The sequence below is a fragment of the Gymnoscopelus braueri genome (assembly GCF_963280865.1).
Source record: "Gymnoscopelus braueri genome assembly, chromosome: 23".
Lineage (NCBI taxonomy): Eukaryota > Metazoa > Chordata > Actinopteri > Myctophiformes > Myctophidae > Gymnoscopelus > Gymnoscopelus braueri.
Genome location: NC_137625.1, coordinates 31,508,033 through 31,532,500, shown reverse-complemented (window position 1 = coordinate 31,532,500; position 24,468 = coordinate 31,508,033). Strand labels below are relative to the sequence as shown.

The 24,468-nt window shown below is 41.5% G+C and overlaps 1 pseudogene across 1 annotated transcript in view; it reads left to right on the top strand.

Annotated features, from left to right (window-relative positions):
* Positions 1-339: 339 nt before the first annotated feature.
* LOC308079631 (transient receptor potential cation channel subfamily M member 5-like) overlaps positions 340-24,468 on the top strand; it is a 38,518-nt pseudogene continuing 14,389 nt past the window's right edge. The window contains exons 1-11 of the transcript in view: positions 340-439; positions 1,171-1,316; positions 1,571-1,673; positions 6,074-6,180; positions 10,232-10,465; positions 10,786-10,893; positions 11,601-11,729; positions 11,837-11,966; positions 12,184-12,326; positions 12,727-13,222; positions 14,484-14,599. The product of the transcript in view is annotated as a transient receptor potential cation channel subfamily M member 5-like (transcript). The remainder of the gene's footprint in view (positions 440-1,170; positions 1,317-1,570; positions 1,674-6,073; positions 6,181-10,231; positions 10,466-10,785; positions 10,894-11,600; positions 11,730-11,836; positions 11,967-12,183; positions 12,327-12,726; positions 13,223-14,483; positions 14,600-24,468) is intronic.

Sequence of the window (24,468 nt, the reverse complement as noted above, 5' to 3'; positions counted from 1 at the left end):
CCTCTGCCAACCTAGGGAGGCCAGGGCCGAGCTCATGCCTCCTTCAATGCATGAGAGCCAACTGACCTTCTTGTCACCTGACAGGGGAGAGTTTCCCTGGTTGGACGTAGTGCGTGGATGGTTATTCCAACCAGTTCCTTTCCCCTCCAGCAGGCGCCCCAGCTGGCCAGGGGGAGGCAGTATAGTGACCAGGATTACTGCATGTTTTTGTGAGGGTACCTACCCTAGGAGACACGGGGAGAACATGCAAACCCGTCTATCCACTTGAACAACATTTATTTTACCGCTGGAACCCGCACTGATCATGGCCCCGAAGCCCAGAGCGCCTGCTTCGGGGCCATGATCAACGTGCCTGTGTCAACATGTCCATACGTGACGGGTCTCGCAAAAGACACCCTTCTTGTTGTGGCGACGAGAATAGAGAGTCTTATTCTGAAAGGTAGAACGGATGTTGTCCCCTGGATATATCATAAATCAAACAATGCTTCTGTATTCGCGCTAGAGGGCGCTCTCCCATAGCGAGACCTCTCGCTTCTTATTTCATATAACCGGGATTACGATAGTAACCTATATTTATAGCCTATATATTATTTTTCTGCCTGTAGCCTAACCCAAATGAAACATAGTCACTATAGCCAACATGTGAGGTTTGAGTGGGATCGAAATGTTACTCGATATTTAAAAGGCAATGGCATCCCCTGCTGTGCGGGGGAGAACGTGTCAGAGTGTCTGGAGCACAGAGGGGAGAGAGTGGCCAATGAAATAGCAGGAAAAAGCGGTCAATTTGATCAGAAGTCCGTCTGTGTGGTAGTTCTTACTGCCGTCATGCGAGTGTTAAGTAAAAATACCTAAACATTGTAATTAAGTACAGTACTTGAGTACATGTACTTTACACCACTGATGCATATGAATATAGATAATACAGCATAATTTTATTATTTACCAAAATGGTACAACAAGGTCTAATCTAAAATCTAATCTAAAAAAGACAGTCTCTCTCTCTCTCTCTGTCTGTCTGTCTGTCTGTCTGTCTGTCTGTCTCACTCTCTCTCTCTCTCTCTCTCTCTCTCTCTCTCTCTCTCTCTCTCTCTCTCTCTCTCTCTCTCTCATATCTTCATCAGAGGGTGGGCGTGTCTTTGAAGAACTCCACACCCTGGTTGGTGCTGGCAGGTTCAGGAGGTGTGGCTGAACTCTTGAGTGACCTGATCTTGGAGAACCATTCACCTGCCTCTGATGGTGTTGATGTCGATAGAGTGACAGAACTGATCAGGAAACACTTCCCTTCTGAAGGCCAGACAGATCAACTTGTTGAACAGGTAAGAGCAGTGATTGGTTCACAGTGATGAGGCTGAACCTGTAGCCAATCACAGGGAGATTATTATTTGGAAATTCACTGGGGAGAGCGGAGGCTGGTGGCTTGTCGGGTGAAGCGGGTGTATGTATGTATGTATTACTAAACTAAATGCCATCAGAATATCACAAAGTCTTACAAGTTCCTGTTTACCGTTGATGTGTATTTGCAGACATTTTTTTATTTGCCCATGTTGTGACCTTTGACCTTAACCCTCAGGTTCAGAGCATCTACCAGAACAGGAAGCTGATAACATTCTACCATGAAGAGCAGGAGAGACCAGAAGACTTTGATACAGTCATGATCAAAGCCCTGATGCCAGGTACAATATATTACAATAATTAATATTATATTTAACAGTCATTACTTCTGGGAGGTGAAAACACTGTGGGTTACAGCACATTTAGTGCAGAAACAAACACTCAAAAAGGGCCTTCGTTTTTTAGATACCTCTCCCCGGGGTAAAACAAAAAACATGTCACCTTTAGTTCTACCCCTGATAGAAGAGTAGGACCAGCATTACATGTGATTATTGCACGGAAAATTCCACCTTTTGCTATTTCCCCTTATATAAAAGGCTGCTGATTCACAAAAGAACCACATATTCGCATTTTGGTTGCTTTAGGGTGTTACCTGTAGAGCATCTGTATGATGTCAAAACTGCCAGCAGGTAGAAAATGAGAAAGGATTGACTTGGAACTCCCTCTTTCAGGTTAGGCTTTTTTTTTTGTCACTTTGTGGATGAATTTCATGACTTTTGAAGGGAAAGGAAAACTTAGGACCTCTTAAAGGAGAAATCCGGACATTTTAAGTGTTATCTTTGATGTGTCGCTTATCACTCACCATCCTTGAAAGGGACGTTGAGTTATTTCAGAGAGTTAGTCCGTGAGCCAGGGGGGTTGGTCATTACCATCTGAGGGGAATAATGCTCATAGTGATTTTTGTCAAGGTATGCATGTCTAGAGTTAGAAAATATGTGATAGCCTTGCACCAATGTTATAACACTAGGCGAAAATTACATGGGTCAATATATGAAAACATACTATTAACCCCCCCCCAAAAAAATATACAAAAGGTTTTTTAATTGGTTCTGGTACGTCTAGGCATGCTTAAGAACATACAAAAAAATCTAGGAAATTATATTTCTCGTAAAGCCATCATTTTCAAGATGGCGTCCAATATGACTGCCAGGAGCTTAAATGGCTTTATGATACTGTTCAACCTAGAAAGGTGGTTTTGGTGTCTAAAACTAGGTCTTAGGGTTCAAGAAATATGGCTGAGTCAGTGAAATTACCATCAGTTAATTTTTTATTGCCAAATCAAAGATGGTGTCCATCCCATGGTGATGTTCCATTGTACTAAATTATGTTAAAAACAACAAAATATTGCAGTTGTGTGAGGGAATCTGTGAACTTCGTGAACGTGATTCATATGGGGACCTGGGGGGGGGGGGGGCATTCATAGGTGTATAATCTATTTCTAATGTTATATTTTGACTTGCTGGTCAGTCTTTGGCCTATGTGCTAAAGGTCAGGTCAAGGTCTCTCTCGCACCTTATCGTCCAACCAGGTGTCCAAGAAGGCAGCAGATATGGTCACTGGTTGACATGTACAGCAGGCCCTATTCACCTCACAATTGACATGGAGCCGTTTGTTGACACCTTGCAGGTATATAAGCTCTATAATGTAATTGTGCATCCCGGTGGGATGCATGTTATACAGTCATTCTTCAGCTGCATTGCAAAACTGATGCAAGGTTCAGCACTGGAAGTGGAAATGCATGTGGTTGCAGAACATGACAGGCAAGTTCAGTGGTCAGTCCTGAGTGTATCAGCAGCACTCTGAAGTGGTTTCTATCAACTTGGCCAAAGACATTTGAACAGATACAGCAGTAGCCTACCTGGACACTGCACATCTCCATCCTACTGGCTGACAGTGGGTAGACAACTTCTTCCTACACTTCACATCCACCAGTTTGAATGCGCAGGGAGACACATTGACATTAACTTCACCTTTTCTCTCATGAAGCACATGACTGAAGCACTTCTTCCATGCTGGCCATGTGCAGTGTGCTTGATATCTAACCCAGTGCCTGCTGAAGATGCATGTGCTCCATGCCATAGCATAGAGGCTAAGCTAGACCTTGTCTGTCGGCACCATGATGGATTCTGGATCACTGTCTCTGCTGACCAGTCTGGGGAGCAGACTGCCATAACGATCAGGAAAGATGCTGTCATGATGCATGTGAGTGGAGTGGACTGAAGCCTTCCCCAAAATGTGCAGAAACAGAGGGAGAGTTGAAGCACTGGTGTGTCTTGGTCATAAAATATTGGGGTGTAGGATTCCTCACACACAGAAAGATCATCTCTTCAATCCCATCCTTGGCTAATTTGCCCCCATGCTGTTGTGAATAGTAATGTCCTTTACCCACATGAGATGTCATCATGAAGAGTAAGAACATTAAGCAGAAGCCGTTGAGCATGTTGTACACCTTCAGTGCTGACGATAGATACTGCATTTAGTCATGATGAGGCAGACATCACCGTGAGTTCCTATATCCCTGATGCAGCCATCTCTGGAAAGGGTGTGATACACATGCTCAGTGATTACACTGATGTTCTTCTTGTCCTGTTGTATGCTGTGTATTGGGGTGTATCAGGTGGACCTACAGTGTAAAGTATAGATGGAGCATTGGGATGGGACAGTCTTATATGTATGACAAAGGCAAGATCAGAGCACACTACACTTTGCTGGCAGGGAACTTCCCAGGCTACCCTGATGTGCTGGGTGAGGTGGGTGCCACAAGTCAATGGCCCTTCCTCCAACACCGACCAACCTGTTGCACCACATGTGGGCTCATTTATTTACAAGTGATGTTGTGGAAAGTGGCAGACCACCAAGCCCCACCTGACAAGTCGTTTGATGTCACAAAATTTGGATAGGAGATCTAGGATATTCTTGTTCCTGTCATTGCTAAGGGTGACCCCACCGTCAGAGCTATGTGACATGGTGCAATATCAATTTAGGGCACAGAGAGTGAGAAGTACATCACTGATGTACTGTAACTGCTCTGGTGAAGATGGTTACTGATGATATGTTCAAGCTACAGATGAGGAGTGATGTTAATAAGGAGGATACTTGTAAGGATGAGGTAGAACAGGATGTGGGTTGGAGAATACAGATGTAGTTGCAAAAGATACATATTTGACATTAGATTATATCATTTTACATTCATGTTATTATGAATACCAGTTATTGTGACATGTTAATGACACTTTTCACAAAACAAAATCATGAATAGTGAACCATGAATGTTCATCAAGTTGTTTCCATTTGTTGTTCTCCCAGAGGTAAATTTTAACCTTGACCTGACCTTTGACATGATTGACCTGATATTAAAAAAATAACATCAGGAATGGATTCTACATATGAAAACCCTAAAAAATAGGTATTAAACAGAGGTATTCTAAGACAAGCGGATTAAAAGTAAAAAATTGCCAGGCGTGTGTTTAGTGGCCATTTTGGATATTTTCTTACCCATTGCACTATATTCTGTTTATTGAATTTCATAATACATTTCCTTAGAATCTAACATGGTTTTAAATCTATAGGTAATTTACAAAGGAACCCTTTGTGTTCCATCTTTCATTAAAACCAAAGTACATCTTATGTCACATATAGTCACTATGTTGTCACTGCCTGTAATAGAAAAATATTCTAGATATGCAAATTTTAACAACCTTTCTGGACAATATATAGTCTGAGCTTTATCCCAACCATTTTTCAGAGAGAGAGGGTCAATAATAAGAGAGAACCATCAGTTTGAAGTAGAATGCTTCATTCGGATTTTGAAAACTGTGTTTTGGCTTGTGGTTATAAAAGGAGTGATAACACACAGATAGCTACCACCGATGCAAGGCTATCACATTTTTCCTAGCTCTAGGGGTGTATACCTACCCAAAAATCACTATGAGAATTATTCCCCCCAGATGGTAATGATGACCCCATTCTTGGGGTCCTGGCTCACGGACTAAGTCCCGTGTCGTCATTTTTTCGACCCCCTCCGTTGGCATTATGGGAGCGCGTGCCTAAGTGAAATTTGTCTATTATAACCGATGCAAAGTTATTTTTTTCTCTACTACTACTCATTGTAGAGTCTCATGATACTCAAACATGCACTCTCTCCCTGGCAACACCGAGTTGCCAGGTTCTGGGAGAGAAACAAGCAACCAGCGTTAGCTCGTTCGGCATTAGCATTAGCCTCTCAGGAACTTTCAGTGCATGTTTGAGTATCATGAGACTCTACAATGAGTAGTAGTAGAGAAAAAAATTACTTTGCATCGGTTATAATAGACGAATTTCACTTAGGCACGCGCTCCCATTATGCCAACGGAGGGGGTCGAAAAAATGACGACACGGGACTCTCTGAAATAACTCAACGTCCCTTTCAAGGATGGTGAGTGATAAGCGACACATCAAAGATAACACTTTAAATGTCCGGATTTCTCCTTTAAAGATATGATGAAACAATGCCACGTTTTTCTACCCCGGGAAAGGGGTATAGTCAACTTTTGGGCTTTTGGTTCCTGCACTAATTATGATGTTGATTTAACGTGTGTGTGTGTGTGCGTGTGTGCGTGTGCGTGTGCGTGTGTGTGTGCGTGTGCGTGTGCGTGTGCGTGTGCGTGTGCGTGTGTGTGTGTGTGTGTGTGTGTGTGTTCAGCCAGCAAGCACCGTCCATCAGGTAATACCTTCCCTTACGGTAAGGAGCTGATTCTAGCAATGATATGGAACAGAGTGGATGATGATGCCATCAACATCAACTGGACGGTGAGAAACAACATCACAACATATCTGCAGTGGTGTAAAGTAACTAAGTACATTGACTCAAGTACTGTACTTAAGTACCATTTTCAGGTACTTTACTGGAGCATTTCCAATTTTCTGTACTTTTACTTCTACTCCACTACATCTCAGAGGCAAATATTGTACTTTTACTCCACCACAATTATTTGAAAACTAGTTACTTTGTAGACTTTGATTATTATTACAAAACATTCATACAACTTCAGCCCTATATACATTTTGGCCATTTGAAAACAGCAGATCTACAAGCTCACAATGCGTTGCGATGCAACGCAATTTGAGCTTGCAGATCTGCTATTTTCAAAAGATTTTTAGACATTTTATACATTTGAAACCTTTTGAAACGGGACATTCTTCATAATGAGTACTTTCTACTTTTGGTACTTTAAGTACATTTTGATACCAATACTTTTGTACTTTTACTCAAGTAAATTTAGAATTCAGGACTTTTACTTGTAGCAGAGTATTTCTACAATGCAGTATTGATACTTTTACTTAAGTAACATTTTTTTTTTACTTTTTCCACTACTGCATACAGTGCCTGAATGTTGAAGTCACACATATTCAGGTATAATCACTGTATGCGAATACCTACACCTAGTGGTACAGACATATTACTACTGTAGATTTGAAATGACTAATAGCCCCACTACATTATGTTATACATTCTGTAACCCATTTAACAAACATTACAAAGAACCTTGTACTCATGCTTAACACGCACGCACGCACGCGCGCTAATCACCAGAAGTCTTTAGTGCATTTTCTGCAAAAACAAGCAACCAAGAGTATACATAGCGCTAAGGTAAAAGTGCAATATATCAGCTACCTATTTCCTTAAACAGATGAGACAAAATAGCTAAATAAAATGAGCATGATCTAAAACAATTAAGTGTATCGACTAAACAAGATCCAATAAACAATACAACAATAGAAAACAAGCGTTCGTACAACTAGTTAACAACAAGTAGGTCAGGCAGAGAGGAAGGGTAGTGTTTCCTGAAGAGGTGGGTTTTCAGCCTGCGGCGAAAGGTCGTCGTGGCTCGGATGAGACGTGAAGGTACACTCAGAACAGGAGAGCTTAGTCTGGGAGGATTGGGACCACACTCCTCCCAGGAGTGGCGGTTCATGGTCAGCGCTGCTGCTGTACATGCAGCACTGTGATGGGAACAGAGTTGTGTTGAGGCTGGAAAATGTGCCCTCTCTATCTCCCTGTATTCTTTGTCTACCAAAGTTCTGTATTCCTTTCTCTCACAACACATGTGGACTCACCATCTTCTGGTCTAGAAGTGGAAGTCTAAAGTAACTTCACACCTCATATATCTGAGCAGAGCTTTGGTCTGACCTCACTCACAACATAATCGGTTGCCATGCATGCCTAGCAACACCGATGTGTGCAGGATGCCGCCCCCTCCATAATTGGGCAAGAGTGATGTCATCAATATGACATCATCACCATGACGGCAGAGATCCACATCGAAGCCACGCCATGTGTTTCTCATTTTGTGTGTTTATCATTTTCACGAAGCTCAGCAACGGGTGATTATGACGCACCGCTTGTATCAGATATATTGCCAGCATGAACCAAATGTCCAAATCATGGCAGAAATAGTCACTTGTTGATATTCCCATTGAATTCCTTGACCCCAAAAACATATATTTTGACACCAAGATTGACCTTCTAAGTGGCTTGGAAACCGAGATATTGGCACTTATAGATATTACATGGTGGCCATATTTGAAATCCAAGATGGCCGCCTTCTGCCATCTTGATGACGTGGCTCCCCGTCCAAAATTAAACTTATGGTGATGGAGAGCATATAGAAAAAATGTGGCACTTTTGTCAGCTGTGTCCACATTTTCCTCAAATCTGGTACTAAGCAACCTGACTATATCTGTCAAACAGATCGTTCTCTGCAGCCCTAGGTGACTCCACATCGTCCTCTGCCCCTCTCCCATATGGAGTCCCGCAGGGCTCAATTATTGGCCCCATCCTTTTCTCCCTGTACCTCCTCCCTCTGGGTTTGATTTTTAAAAAGCATGGTATTCCCTACCATTTCTATGCAGATGACTCGCAGATCTACCTGCTGGACTGTCTGAAGGACATAAAAACATGAATGGCCGTAAACTTCCTCAACTTTAACAAAAGTAAAACAGAGGTCATGGTGTTCAGACCTAGCACTGCCTGCGACACCTCCTCTCTGGATCTGGGCCCCCTGCAGCCATTTCTAAAACCGGTGGTCACTAACCTTGGTGTCAAATTGGACAGTGATTTTAAGTTTGACAACAGATTAACTCTGTTGTTAAATCCAGCTTTTATCAGCTGAGGCTCTTAGCCAAAGTCAAGTCTGCTGTAACCCTTTCTGATTTTGAACGTCTTATCCATGCTTTTATCTCAACCCGACTCGACTACTGTAATGCACTTTATGTTGGCATTAGCCAAGCCTGCTTGTCACGACTACAGTTAGTCCAAAACGCGGCCGCTCACCTCTTAACAGAGGCATGAAAATATGATCACATCTCCCCAATTCGTGCCTTCTGGCTCCCTGTTCGTTGCAGGATTCAGTTTAAGACTTTAATGTTTGTCTTTAAGTCTTTAAATGGGCTGGCACCATTGTACATATCGGAGCTTCTACCTCCCAATAACGCTACAAGGGTCTTGAGGTCTACTGACCAGTCACTCCTTAAGGTCCCAGCAACAAAGTTGAGAACCCGGGGAGATAGATCATTTTCCTTCATAGCGCCCACATAGAGCACCGAAGTCCTGACGTCACTCGTTCATCCCCAGGTTTGCGGAAGTAATTTCTCTATGGAGAATAACATTGGGTCATCTTAGAATCGTCTCATATAAGAATTGTGGTCCAAAAATAAACACCGCGTGTCGGCGTTATTGTCAGGGAGGAGGTTCTGTATCGTTTATGATAGTCAGTCACTTATATTTGATACAGTCTGTTTCTGGCGAAAATGTAACTAATTCGGCGGAAGTAACATTAGCGTTTTCTCACCGTCAGTTGATGCTTCATATCCATAAGAGTCAACCCGCCGGGGTCATGTGTTTATTTTTGGAACACTGTTCTTATTTGACGCGATATTCAATACGTCTATGGGATTCAGAACGGGGGTGGAAAACTGCAAACCAGGTAGACAAACAAAGGATGTGTAAATGACGTCAGACTTCGGCGGTCTATAGTGGAACGAGCTTCCACCCCATGTTAGAGCGTCTCAAACCCTGCCTGTGTTTAAATCACGTTTGAAAACGCACTTGTTCTCCTTGGCGTTTGAAAATTCAAATTGAGAAGCTGCTGTTTTCCTCCAGGCATTGTGTCAAATGTTGTCCTGTTTTATTGTGTGTTGTTTTTTGCTCGTTTATTTTTGTATTTTGTTACTGAGTGTACAGCACTTTGGTTCAACACTGTTGTTTTAAATGTGCTCTATAAATAAAGTGGATTGGATTGGATTGGGGTATTAACACTAGACCAGCAACACAAATGATGCAAGTTGAGAATCCCATTGTACCTGTCTGTCTGTCTGTCTGTCTGTCTGTCTGTCTGTCTGTCTGTCTGTCTGTCTGTCTGTCTGTCTGTCTGTCTATCAGTCTTTGTCCCTTTTATGCTTATATATGGAGATCTCTGTATCTGTCTGTCCCTTTTATGCCTATATATTGTGGAAATCCCTGATGTCAGATTGCCGGTTAGACACCTGGATCTCCATATATGCCTATATATGGGCAATTGGGCATATAGGTCAGATTGGTGGTTCTGGACAACCGCCTCCTATCCTCAGATCTATGAAACACAGACACTCAAACTCACACGCACACGCACACGCACACGCACACGCACATGCACACGCACACACATATATACAGATATTTTGTGCATTTATTTTGGGATAAGGAATTACACAGAAATATCATTATTGTCTACATATTATTTTCCCTTTTTCGTTTTCTGGTCTACAGCTTAAAAACAGTTAAGATAACCTGTCCCTGTTTTACCTCCACTGTGTGCAACAGGATCAAGTTCTGAAGGACTGCATGATGCTCGCACTGATCAATGACAAGACACAGTTAGTACGTCTGTTCTTTCAGAAGAAGATCGACATCGAGGAATACCTGACTTATGGCATCCTGGAGGAACTCTACAGCACAGTGGGATGCAGACTGGTCTACAAGCTGCTACTGGAGCGCCTGAAGGAGCGACTGGGAACCTCAGACCTTGACTCCCTGAAAGAGATCAGCCTGTTTGAGGTGGGTTTAGGTTTAGACAAATCTATATTATAATCCTTGATCAGTGGTTCTGAGGAGATGACCTTCACTCACTACTTAATGTTATATGGTTGGTGGAGGGAACAATCTACTTATTTATTGTAATATAAAGGTAATGTGTAATTTGTTGGTGAATAATATAATCTTGATGATTCTGTTGAACATTATTAAACTGTATTAATATTTTTTTTCTGAAGAGAAAAGAAAGAAAGCAATAGTAAAGCCACTTGATTTGAAAGGAAATGTGTTCTCTGAGACAGGATTGTCTTATTTCCTCTTCTTTGCCTTCTCTGTCTCTCCAGGTGTCAGGTGTCTTGAAGAAGTTCATGATTGATGTGAAGCCTTTGAAGCCTTTCTACTTCACTGTTCTGGGTCTAGAAGACTTCACCTCTGGCAAGAAGGCTCTGGAGGTATTCTTCTGAATATATAATACTGTTATGTTATTTCATCCTCTCTTTAAACATGAACCCTAGTGTACCTGTTCTGGGATTGAACACTTGGTGAAAATAGCAGATCTACATGCTCTCAACGTGCAGTGTTGTGACGTGTTGTGAGCTGGTAGATCGGCTATTTTCGGTGAAGATATTTAGTGTAGAGGGAAATTATTAGGGGTCCGTAGTAATGACCCCTGCGGGACTCCAGTAATAGGGTTTATTGGGTTAATAGCAGTTTAATAGTTAGTAGCCAGCCTCTACTATGCTTTAATATTATAATGATCTGTTACAGTTTGTTTTATCAAATAAAATAAAATAACTGCTTTCTTCAGTTTAACACAAGTCAATGAAGGCCTGATCAGTAATATAAATGTAAACAAATAGCCCTGGAGAAATGTTTTATTGACTCAGGCCTAATTAATAACACTAAATGAATAACATATAAATGATTTGTAAGCTGTGTTTTCTGTATTCTGTTTAATGTTTGTAAACATTAAAGTAAAACATACATTATATTTTGATTCATGATGGGGTTTGATTTTTGCAAATAGCGTATTTTTTCCAACCACAAATCAAACTCTTTACGAATATAAGCATAATATATATGTTCAAAACAATCCCAGATTGGGCCTTTAATGCTCATCTCCCATTTCCTCTTCATAGTTCTGTTCTTCTCTCCTCAGCCTGTCAGAAAGCTGCTGAAAGGACGTTCATACAAGAACCAGCCCTGTGAATCCCCCTGGACTCATCTCTTTATCTGGGCTGTCCTACAGAACTACAGTGACAGCGCTATCTTCTTCTGGGAGAAGGAGGTAAAACACCTGATGCTCAGAGAGGGCTGAAGGATTTATTTTCAATTATTATTATTGTAGAGTAGGGAGTCTGTAATGAGCCCTCTGTCCCTCTGTCTGTCTCCCAGGCAAAGGACTCAGTGCTGAATGCTCTGAGTGCCTGTAAGATGCTTAGAGAGATGTCAAAGTTGGAAATTCAGACGGACACCAAACTTTCCATGAAAGAGCTGGCACAGAAGTTTGAGGGCAGGGCACATGGTGAGACCTTGAATAAATCATCAAACTGAAGTTTTTAGGTTGTGGCTCCTATGGCATCGGAAACATTGGAACATGGAATGGAAATATATGTTTCATATATAAATATTAATATATTGTCATTCTAATTATTTCCTATATTGTCATTCTAATTATTTCCAATACCTACATCGTATTTCTTTCTTATGATTTTCCTGGGTGCCGTCTTCCTAACCTCTAGGTATGTTGGGCTCATGTTACCAGAGCAATGAGAGTCACTCCTTTGAGCTGCTCAAGAGAGTGTCTCCAGTATGGAACACAAACTGCTTCCAGATGGGCATAGCTGTTGAATCACACCTCTTCTTCAACCATGATGGATTAGAGGTTGGTCCATCTCTGTCTGGCTGGTTCAGCTGGTATCCTCAACAATCTTGGTCAAGGTTTCAGCCACTCTAATAACTTTAACTAACGCACGCACGCACGCACGCACGCACGCACGCACGCACGCACGCACACACACACACACACACACACTCACACACACACTCTCTCGCACGCTCGCGCGCCCCTTAGGCGCCCCTAAGTGGGAAACAGTGCATGAACCCACAGAAACGGCTAGAAACAGACACATCCTCACGCCCCTGATCTTTGGTTACCCCCAAATGTGTGTGCGTGCGTGCACGCGTGGGTGCGTGTGTTGTGTGTGTGTGTGTGGGGCGGGGGGGGGGAACCATGAACTCATGACCCTACAGAAACAGCTAAAACAGACCGTTCTGCTTCTCAGTCTCTGCTGTCTAAGACTTGGTGGGGTGACATGGAGAAGGACACAGCAGTGTGGAAAGTCCTTCTCACCCTTTTCTGCCCTCCACTCTGCTGCACCAACCTCATCTCCTACAGGTTAGCACCCAGCCCTACATGTTTAACACAATAACACACTTGTTGTCCCATATGCATATTATACTTGTTACTAAAACTATACATTAATTCACTTTGTTTAAGACTAAGTTGAGTGGGTTTATGATGATGCTCCACCTTGCAGGGAACCAGAAGCTAATCTTAACAAGGTTCCCAAGCCTTCCTTTGTATCAAGATGGCATCAGTTCTGGAGTGCTCCCGTCACTTCCTTCTCGGGCAATGCAGTGATGTACTTCCCCTTCCTCTTCCTGTTTGCCTACGTGCTGCTGGTGGATTTTAAGCCACCGCCCCCTAGTGGGCCGTCCATCAGTGAATACGTGCTGTACTTCTGGGTGTTCACCTTCTTCTGTGAGGAGATCTATGAGGTGAGCATTTCCTGTGTTATCACACACTTCCCACTCATCCAATAAATACATACATAAAGTACAGCAGTGGAATGATGTTTGAATTGGTTTCGGTTTCCCTTCTATCCTTCCTATCTAAAACTCTTGAACGTGTTGTCTTCAACCAACTGTCCTCGTACCTCCACCAGAACAACCTCCTGGACTCCCTTTTGGATAAAAGCGTCGGCTAAATGATTGTAATGTAATGTATTGTAATGAATTGTGTCATTAAAGGCATATTACGTAACTTTGCCCTGTGTTACCAAAAATACATACAAAAAAAAATAATATGTATATATATATATATATATATATATATATATATATATATATATATATATATATATTGTTTTTTTTTTTTTTTTTTGAAACATGTTCAGAACCCAAGATATGATGATTTGAAGATTTGCTGCTCCATTCACTTCTTGTTTAACTTTTTACTGAAAAAGGCTGTATCTCGGCTCCTAAGCACTTTACAATTAATTTTGGTTGTGGCACTCAGAACCAAAATTCCACTAACTTTTCAAAGCATTTACATGCAATGGAGGTTAGAGCGACAGGTCTGCCACCTTGGACTGCTTTGGGACCGGGACAAAGGTAGACATCTTGAAGCTGGCAAGGACCACTCCTTGGAAAAGGGAGAGGTTAAAGATGTCTGTGTAAACTTCTGCTAGCTGGTCCGCACAGGCCTTGAGGACACGGCCTGGTATATTGTCCGGGCCTGAAGCCTTGTGGATATTCGGCCCTTTAAAGGCTCTCCGTACATCATGGACAGGCTTCCCGGGATGGGGACGGTGCAGGTTGTGCGGTGTTTGTGGCCTGCGGGATATAAGTCCAATAATTTCACTGGCTGCAACGTTGCCACAGCTGTAATGTAAGGCAGCCTGTTGACTTAGAGGGTGGGTGGACCGACCCTGGCGGACCGTGGACCGCGGTCACAAACGTAACATTCGGATCTGCTACATCCAAATTGGACACAATAACTCAGTGACCGTCCACGTAGCTGACTGAAAATCTAGTTCTTACGAATTTGCTCTGAAAGCTGCTTTAGGGAACAGTTCTGCACACACTAATGCAGGTGTGCATACGAACATCTGGGGGGTTCTGCGAGTCAGTGACTGATGGTCAGTTGGGGGCCCCTGATGGGTGAAACATAAATTATAGGCTGCCTGTGCATGTGACAAATTCAGCTGATTGTCTATCAGCTTGATTCATTTTGATTGATGTGTTTATGAACTTTCAGGCATTCATCATTTATGACATGACTTCACGCCAGAGGATGAAGCTCTACATGCAGGATGTCTGGAACATATATGACCTCATTGCCATCCTTCTGTTCATTATTGGTCTCATCTGCAGGTTGGTACACATTATTCATTATTAGGTACTATAGTACTCCAGATTGTGACATAAGCAAGGACAGGAAAAAAAAAAAACACTAAATACTGTGTGGGTAATGACTTTGGCATCAGGACCCATAATCATCATTAATGGAGCTTAAGTGTTCATTAGACTGCAGCATCATGCAATCATATTGGTGCGTGTAACATTACAACACAGTGAAATACGAGGTTGTGCAAGAGGAATCTGGATGGGGCACTCATGCCACAATAATGAGACAGACAATAATTCAGTTTCCAAAGTATGAGAGTGTTTAACACTCGCATGACTGAGGTTTCATTATCCTCCACCATGCCTGAAAAACGATCATTTTGATCCCCAAATCAGGCTATCCTATTGGCCACTGTCTCCCCTCTGTGCTCCAGACTAGTTCACACTTTCTCCCCCAAACAGTGGGGGGTTCCATTGTCTTCTAAAAAGCTGAGAGTTGAAAATGGGTTGCCAAATTTTGAGAGAGAAATAAGCAGGCAGGTCTATGAAAGTGTTACTGCATAGAAAACAGTGAGACATGAAGCAGTAGGCTAGTGTGTATTTCTATCTGTCTCCTATATGTCATCATGATTTGATTTGTCCACCACCCATATGAATAAACAATAACTGGGACTAAATCATTATGCAATTTTGTTTACTAATAAACTAAAATCTATGGTCATTTTAGTTCACGAACAAAGAGACGAAATATTATATCATATATTTATTATATGATTTTGTCACTCCCTGTCTCCTTTGATGCGCAGCGCAGGGCATGCTGTTCCTCACTCACACACACCCCCTTTTAAAGTTGCAGCCGCGCACGCACACACACACACACACAGAGTCACACCACCGTCAAATGAATGGCAGGAGGATTCAGATTTCAGAGCGAAACTTTACAAAATAAAACGATAAAATGCTTTGCACGGGGCTCGGGAGAAAGAGAAGAGGTGATATGGACACATTTTCGCTACATCGATGTGGAGAACAAAACACAATGCTTGATTTTATCCGAAGGCAAGCAATGTGGGAAAAAAACAACAACTTGAAGAGACACAAGCGTTCACCACAAAGAGATCGAGTTATAAGTTAACAAAAGGTTTGGTGGTGGTTGTTTACAACGTAACATTAAACGTGGTGTTGCGTGTCGGCTTAATGTTCCAACAAAAACACTAATCCGACCCCAAAGTGCCCAAACTAATGCTGACGAACTTACGTTAGCTTCTTAGCATGTAGCGATAAACTTACACCTGGTGTTTGCACTTTATCCATTTACAGCCCGTACATCTACACAAACGTTCAGATTTCAAATATAAAGTGCTTACCTCATGGCCAGGGATGTTACAATTCTATTCGGGTAACCCATAAGTACCCATATTTTCCGTATTGTCCAATAAAAAACATTTTAATCTGATCGGTGGCCATTTTCTCCGTATTTTCTCCATGCTTTCAACTACGTGACCCTATCGGTTGGGAGGTGTAATTGCACTCTGATACACTATAACTATGAGAAAATGACCGCCAATCGGATTAAAATGCTTTTTATTGAACAATACAGAAGTTACGGGTACTTATACCCACCCGAAGTAAATTGTAACATCCGTGGCCACGGAATAAAAACGTTATATTTGAAATCCGAACGTTTATGTAGATGTACGGGCTGTAAATGGAGAAAGTGGGAAAAACAGGTTGAAGTTTCGTCATGACTGTCATAATATGACCGTCATGTAATGCTGCTTTAAATTTAGTAGCAGCAAGCGAACTATAGTAACTTGTAAACAACCCAGTGTGCAAACTGTGCACAAAACACGTGGGCAGCTATATTATTATTACCATTATAATGTAATTATATATATATAATTATAATAATAATAATAGAAAGACGTGAAAAACAAGCCCAAAGTCGCTTATAATAAGCAGACATGGCAACATAGACTCGCATAGACTCGCTGCGTATGCTCGTCTACGGGCCGCTCTGCGGGGGGTCTGGAGGTGTCGACTGCTCTTGCCTGGGGGAGAGAGGGGGAGAACGGTCAATTTAGCCGAAATATAACGGCTGGGATGGTATATATGGTATATATTTCATATTTATAATACGTTTCAGAAGAAGAAAAAAAACGGAGATGATTTGAAACAAATATTTAGGAAAAGTCATGAAAGGGGAACTTTCTCAGAGCTTCATGAGAGAAGATAATCCACTTTAAATTCTCAAAATCGGTCATATTGATGGCTTAGTCATGCAAGTGTTAAAAGTATTAATACAGTGGAGCCAACGTACACGCCATCAATGGGACATACAAGCTGACTCAGTGGAAGTAATGGCTAGGACAGACTTAAGTAGGCTTCTCCCAGACCCACCCCTTCAGGGTGAAGTGTTAACCCAAAAGACTATACATATGTCTTTTAGAGTTTTCTTAAATGGATAATATTACACATTTTCAAATTGCCTTGACAAAGTAAAGCTACTAAACATGAGCCTATATATGGCTGCCTCTGCCTGTGCAGATACACATGCATGGCTGGTCTCTGCCAGTTACACAGTAGTGATTGTTGACTAGTTTATATTTGTGATGTATTTATTTAGGTTTTTCAGCCACTCCACATAGTACCTTCTGGCCTTTTCTTTTGCTAACTGTTCGTCTGTCCGTACGTCCGTCCAGTGTAACTCCCCATATAGACCACGTCCATTTCCGTCTGGCACAATTTGCTGCTGTTTTCTTCAAAACACACTTTTTGCAACAACACTGATTTTTTTTCCAACACTCACACACATCTTACACATGATCTGTGTGATCACTTGATCACAACTTCTATGTCAGATGTTTCAGATTCCATTTCGATTGGCTATGTCTGGCTTTCAAAGTTAGCAAGAGGGGCCTGTTATTGCACACAATGCCACAAATCTTGAACACAGCATTCAATTACTGTGAAACTTCCAGTAGGCCAAGGAAGAAACTCCACACCACATTTCTCAAATTGGCCTCATGTTGCCGCTACCAATAACTCTTGAACCGTAGGTCGTACAATAAAAAAGGACCCATTGGTCCTTTATGCCAGACTAGATTGTCCACCATGTTGTGTTTTCTTCAAAACAGACTTTTTGCTCCAACTCCCACACATTTTGTCCAAAACTCACAAAAACAGGTACACATTTATATCTGAAGTCATGTGATAAAGATGTACAGTCAGTGCCTATTGACTTTGTCGTTTTTTTTCTAGCCTCTCATGCGTGTCACGCAGGGCATGTGTTATTTCCACTCTGTGCCACTAGGGGCAGCAGCGGTCTACTGCCTACAGCTGCCTACAGCCCACAGCAGACAGCAAGAATATATTAGTTACTAGTTACTGTATCCTCTCCAAACTGTACATACTTTACTTTACACTTTTGTATTATGTTTTGACACCTGCTTTGGAAAATGTAAACGTATGTTTTCTCATGCCAATAGCTCATTTGAATTGCAAAATTGTTGTTTTGGGGTTTTTAGGCACTGTTTTTCCTAGAAAGACAGAGAAAGATCCTGTCTGTTGCTTACAGTACAAGATGTGACATTTATATTAAGCAAAATATTAAGCAAATAAAGTTAGATAGCATGATGCTGAGCTAAACATTAGTTTAATTTCAACGTCTTAATTGATAAAACGAGACGGGAAAATGGGCCTCTCTCTCTCTCTCTAAACATATTTTATCTCATGCAAATAGCTCATTTGAATTGACAAATTGTTTGTTTATTTCTGTGGTGGTGGTTCAGTGGCACTATATCTATATCTATTTAATTCAATGGCTTTTATATTTTATTCGTGTGTGTTTAACGGATATATTCTCTTCAAATCTGCTATTTATGGCGTAGTCCTTAGTTCAGTGGGTACAGCACATGTTAATACAGTTTTTCTCCGTGTGGAGCTCATGGGTGTATACATTCTGTTTGTGCACTTATGCGAGTCGCGATGCAACTCTATTTTTTGTGTCTATTTTTGGCGAACGAAACGAGAGAGAGAGAGAGAGAGAGAGAGAGAGAGAGAGAGAGAGAGAGAGAGAGAGAGAGATTACAATTAAGATAATATACTATATATACTTTACTTTACTCGTAACAGAGTAGGCTACTTCTACATTGCAGTATTGATACTTTTACTTAAGTAAAACATTTGAGCACTTTTTTCCACCGCTGTAAGCTGCAATAATATTGCAGTAATATTATTACCGGAGCACGGCAGTTTAATTTCTGCTGTTGGGGATTGTGCCGCTTCCAGCCGTGGCACTGGCACTACGTCTTGAGTAATGAGCATGACCCAAACCAAACGCTGTGTGGTCAGCTTGGCTCTACGCTGGGAGTGTCAGTCGCACTTTAATCAGGGATATGGGGGGGGGGGGGGGTGGGTCCAGCGAGGCAGGCCGAGGCTTTTAAAGACCTGAATAATAATTAAATTTACTCTGAAGAGTGTACAAATGTAACCAAATGAAAACCCCTATGGGTACATCTGGTTACATGTGTACACCCAAATTAGTTAGCTGAGGATTTCACAGTGTATCTGCCTTCTGTGTCTCCAGTCTCTTCATGCTAAACCGGTTATGTTAATTATGGTTCCTTGAATTAAAATGGTTCCATTTGGGGGGTGTGTGTCTCTCTCTCTCTCTCTCTCTCTCTCTCTCTCTCTCGTTCTCTCTCTCTCGTTCTTCGACAACTGTAAATAAAGTATTCATTTTTGAATTTATATCGTAAAATCAATGTTAATGGATCGTGACAGTGATATCTAGTTCAGACCACTCCCCCATGGCGACAGTATAAAGTACAGTATTTACTGGATGCTATTCACAGAAATATCTACAGACATGGAGCACACCCACTTCTACGGAGGAGAACTGAATGGAATAGAGAGAGAGAGCGAGAGAGCGAGAGAGCGAGCGAGAGAGCGAGCGAGCGAGCGAGAGAGAGAGGCATTAAAGTAGGGGTTCTCAATCTTTTTCAGGCCATGACCCCCCAAAATAACCATATTGGGGACCCCTATTGTGTTTGACTTGGTTCCACAGATAAATATTGTGAAAATAGCAGATCTACAAGCTTAGCAAGGTTAGTCCAGCAGGGGTGTAGTGGAGGGGGGACGCAGGGGAGTGGCGCTCCCTCACTTCTCTAACTGCTTTAAAAATAAAAATAAAGATTTTTTTTTTTTTTTAATGATTTTTATTTTATACAGTATACGGCGAGCGCGGCTTTAGTTTGATGAACCTCATAATAACATCACTCCGTTCGCGACTGCATACAGAACGTGTGTCGGCTCTGATGTTTATTAGACAGCATGGACCTCTGCTCATCCTGGAATCCAGAGCCTTATGTCAAGACTTGGCTGTGAGCACATCGCGCGGCAGAAAGCACAAAAAACAAAGTGGCACAGCCTGTCATGTCAGATAACCCAGACCCACTTTGGCAGTTTTTATAAGACAGGGGTTATTGGCGTCTTTTTGGTTTGTTTTATTTTATTTGTATTCTTATTTCTTCCTCAATTTTGTTTAAGAATTAATGTGCTATCCATGACATGCTGTCACCAGTTTACCAGTTCACTGTATGTTATTTAATGATGATCGAATATTGGCTAAATGTTTATAATTTCTTCTGTCCAAATAATGAAAAGTACTAAGAAAAGGCAAGTGAGTCTCTCTTTAATTAAGCATGATGAGCCATGTGTTTTCCACAAAACAATTAAATATCATTGAATATAATTGCACCCTTGTCATTACTAGGCTACTATGTTATTATAGCTTTCAGTAGGGCACCACAGGCACAGACAGTGCGTTTTAGCGCAGCGCGGCCTGGCACAGCGCGGCGGAGTGGTTGCGTGCGGGGGATCGGGGGGGTGGTTACGGGGGGCTTTCGTGGGAGGGGGGATGGGTGGATCAGAGCTTAACCCTAAAACCGAAATAAAGTAACAAAAAAAAACTCCAATCCGCTCAAGACCCGCGCTCCCCCACTTCCAAAATTAGCACTAGCCTACAACACTGGTCCAGTCTCTTGCCAAACCGGTTATGTTAATGATATGCTGCCTACACTATCCAAATAAGCTGAGGAACTCTGCTATCAGGTTCCCCCTCCCCCCTACAGTACCTCTCTATCTCTTCTATCAAAGTATTTGTTCAGATACAAATTCAGCGTGGCCATTGATATTTTTAATGTACCAATTGGCCTACAAGTTAGAGGGATGGGCAGAAATGGTGTAGGCTATTTCCACATTTCAACTGTTAATGGGTTTTTCTTTCTTCACAAATGAATTCTACTTTGTTGTACAACAGTGTCCCATAAACGTAGTGAAAATAGCCGATCTACAAGCTCACAAAGTGTTGCATCATGATTTGAATTCCGGACTTTTATTTGTAACGGAGTATTTCTATATTGCAGTATTGATACTTTTACTTATAGGTAAAATATCTGAGTACTTTTCCCACCATGCACTGACCGTTGTAGCCTACGTTGAAGCATAAATTGGTTGTTACTGATGGTTTGCAGCTGCTACTTATGGAGAGAGACAGACTGCTTGAGATCGCTAAACATTAATCTCCTAGTTAACAAGAGAAATTACACTATCCAAAAGTGTAAATAGTATAAAAGATATGTATAAAAGATATGTGACAGTGCTGAAAACAGGGCATTTAATAGATGAATATGGACACATTGGACAGCACAGTGCGTTCTGAAATTGTGCACCAGAGCGCACTCGCGCATAAGACGATGTTTATGCCCGAGATTCGGATGTTTATTACAGATAACGAAAAAATATGAAAGTAAAAAAAACATTTTATTGATTAAAGACAGGACATTTTCAATTCAGTTCAAACAACAGTAGGCTACGTAGTAGACCTACACGTTTAAAATCACTGATCACGGTTCGAGTGGGATTCGAACTCGGGACGTAAAATTATTGTACTTCAGCGTTAACCACTACACTGACTGAGTTGTTCCAATAACAGAGGAAAGAAGTAAGATAGATACTACACAGCAATTGATGCGAGAAAAAATAATGATATATAAGACGTCTGTCTGTCTGTCTGTCTCTCTCTCTCTCTCTCTCTCCACGGACTTTTGAGACAGACAGACAGACAGACATAAACCAATGTGTGTCTGAACTCTGAACATTTCTAAAATGACAGAGATGCGTTCCTGACTGAACAGAAAACCCAATCAAAATGTAAACGCTCTAAGCACACTTAATTATTGCTAGTTATTATTATTATTATTATTATTATTATTAATAATAATAATATAAGACATCTATCTGTCTGTCTGTCTGTCTGTCTGTCTGTCTGTCTGAAACAAAAAAGTGACTCCAAAGCGCCACCTCATGGTAGTATTTGGAACTAAATTTACTGCGCGAGCTGGTGAGGCAAATGAGGCAAGTGATAGTCACATGAGAAACGACAAAGTCAATAGGCACCCACTGTATCAGTCACGTTTCTCATATACCATGCCAGTTGTCTATAACTGTCTTCCAAATTGTGCAGGCTTTATAGGCAACCTGGGGCCTGTTCCTCGAAAGGTGAATTAAATAAGCCTGGCCTTAAGCCAAATCCAGGCTTGACAAAGTCGGGTCCGAAAAGCCTCGTTTATTCCGTTCCTCGAACGCCAAGCCAGGCTGAAAAGGAGCGACTTTGTCAAGCTAGGCTATGTCAAGCCAGGCTGTGTCCAGCCAGGATAATGAAGCCAGGCTGAATGGGCGGCGATTCGCCGGCGACGTATTTCTATAAAAGACCATGAACTCGAGCGCAGATTCCTTGAACTTGACCAATCATGGCAGTGGGGAACAAAACTCGAGCAGCGTTTTTCTCTGTGGCCGAACAGCAGCAGCTCATGCAAGCATATGAGGAAGTGAAACATGTTATCAACAGAAAAGGAAACACGGCCGTTATTAATAAATCCAGGGAGAAAGCGTGGCAAAGTATTGCAAGCACACACAGAGTGTGTGTGTGTGTGTGTGTGTGTGTGGGGGTGTTTGCGACGGACGGGCAACAGGACGGACGGACGGGACGGGACGAACGGGACGGGACGGGGGGGGGATGGGACGGGACGGGACGGGACGGGGACGGGGGGGTTGACCGCGACGGGATGAGCGGGGGACGGGACAAGACACACAATAACCCCACATTTGCAAGACCACTTTGGTAGAGGTTTGGGTTGTGTAGTTACCTTGCCATCATGATGTAACTCCAAAGGTGGACAAGAAATAAAAAATAATTTCTCCATTGACTAGAAATTGATAATTTAAAATATGCTCCTTATTGACTTACAAAGAGGCTCCTTTAAACCCGTAACTAATAATTTATATATATATTTAAATATATATATATATATATATATATATATATATATATATATATATATATATGTATATGTATGTGTTAGAATTCTTTTATAATATTTAAAAAAATTGGTAATATATTATCAAACATCTAACAACAATATGAACTATAGTGTTAACAGAGTGACAATGACATTATGAACTATAGTGTTAACAGAGTGACAATGACATATCACATGAGTCATTGTGAAACAATTATGATTCATGGTCACACACTATTTCAGTAATACAATTACATTGATTATATCTTATTGTATTGATTTCATTTTATTTTAATGCAGGGTCATTAAAATGAGTCCATATACAAACACATGTTTTGAATTAACTGTGGAAAAACTTGAAGAACAAGGCACTGGATTAAGTAAGCTTGGCTGTTAGCCTGCTCCTGACCAGGCTAACTTCACAGCTAAATTGCCATGGTAACTAAGGTAGGCTTGCTTCAATTCTCTTTTGTGGAATCGGATAAGGCTAAACTTAGCCAGGGTGAACTGGCTAAACTAATCTTCAAGATAATTCAGCTTTTGTGGAACCGATTCAGCTCTAATCCTGGCTAAATTAAGCCAGGATAGGTGGTAAAGCCAGGCTTTAGCTCTAATTCACCTTTTGAGGAACAGGCCCCTGGCCTTTTCTAGTTTCTTAGCTAGCAATGTAAATACTTGTTTTCTTATTGAGGGTTCGACAGCCTATCAGGCTCAAAACCTCTTTGAAACTGTTGGGTTTTACTATTCTTCCGCCGTTTTTTCTGTCACGGCCTAACCGTGTGGTTGAACAGGTACAACTCATGCCCTGTTTGACCTACAGACATGAAACTTCGATACACACATGCATCTCCTCATGCCTAACAACTTTCACACTCTCACTTTTGACCTCTGACCTTTACATCTCCCACCATTTTGAATTATATGAAAAACAGTAAAAATCTATCTCCTCCTGGGATTTTTGACCAATCTGCACAAAACATTTTACACATGAGGGGAAGCGGATTTTCCATAAGTGAAACAATTAAGCTTTTATGAGCCAATGCATATTGCAGTTTTATGAAAAGTATTTGTCTGCCCCTAACACATACATGCAGACTCACATTTGTTTGAAACTTTGCAGTAATGTAGAGGGTCATTCCAAAGTATCACTGAAACCAATCGTACTCCAATTGGTGAAAGGGGAGGCGCTATAGATTTTTTTTGAAAATGGAAACTTTAAACAGGCAAAAGTCATGCCTCGTTTGGCCGACAGCCGTGAAACTTGCTTACACATGTGCCTTGACTCATGAGGAACACATCTATCACTTTGACCAGTAAGCTCCGCCCTTAGATTTTCCGCCATTTTGAGCAGTTTGAAAAACACTTAAACCTGTGTTTCTGCAGTCATTTTTGAGCAATTTTAGTGAAACGTTCTACACATGTACTTTGGACCTATGCCGACAAAACTTTAGTGGCGGATTTTCCATAAATGAAAACATTAAGCTTTAATGAGCCAATGAATATTGCAGTTTTATGAAAATTATTCGTCTGCCC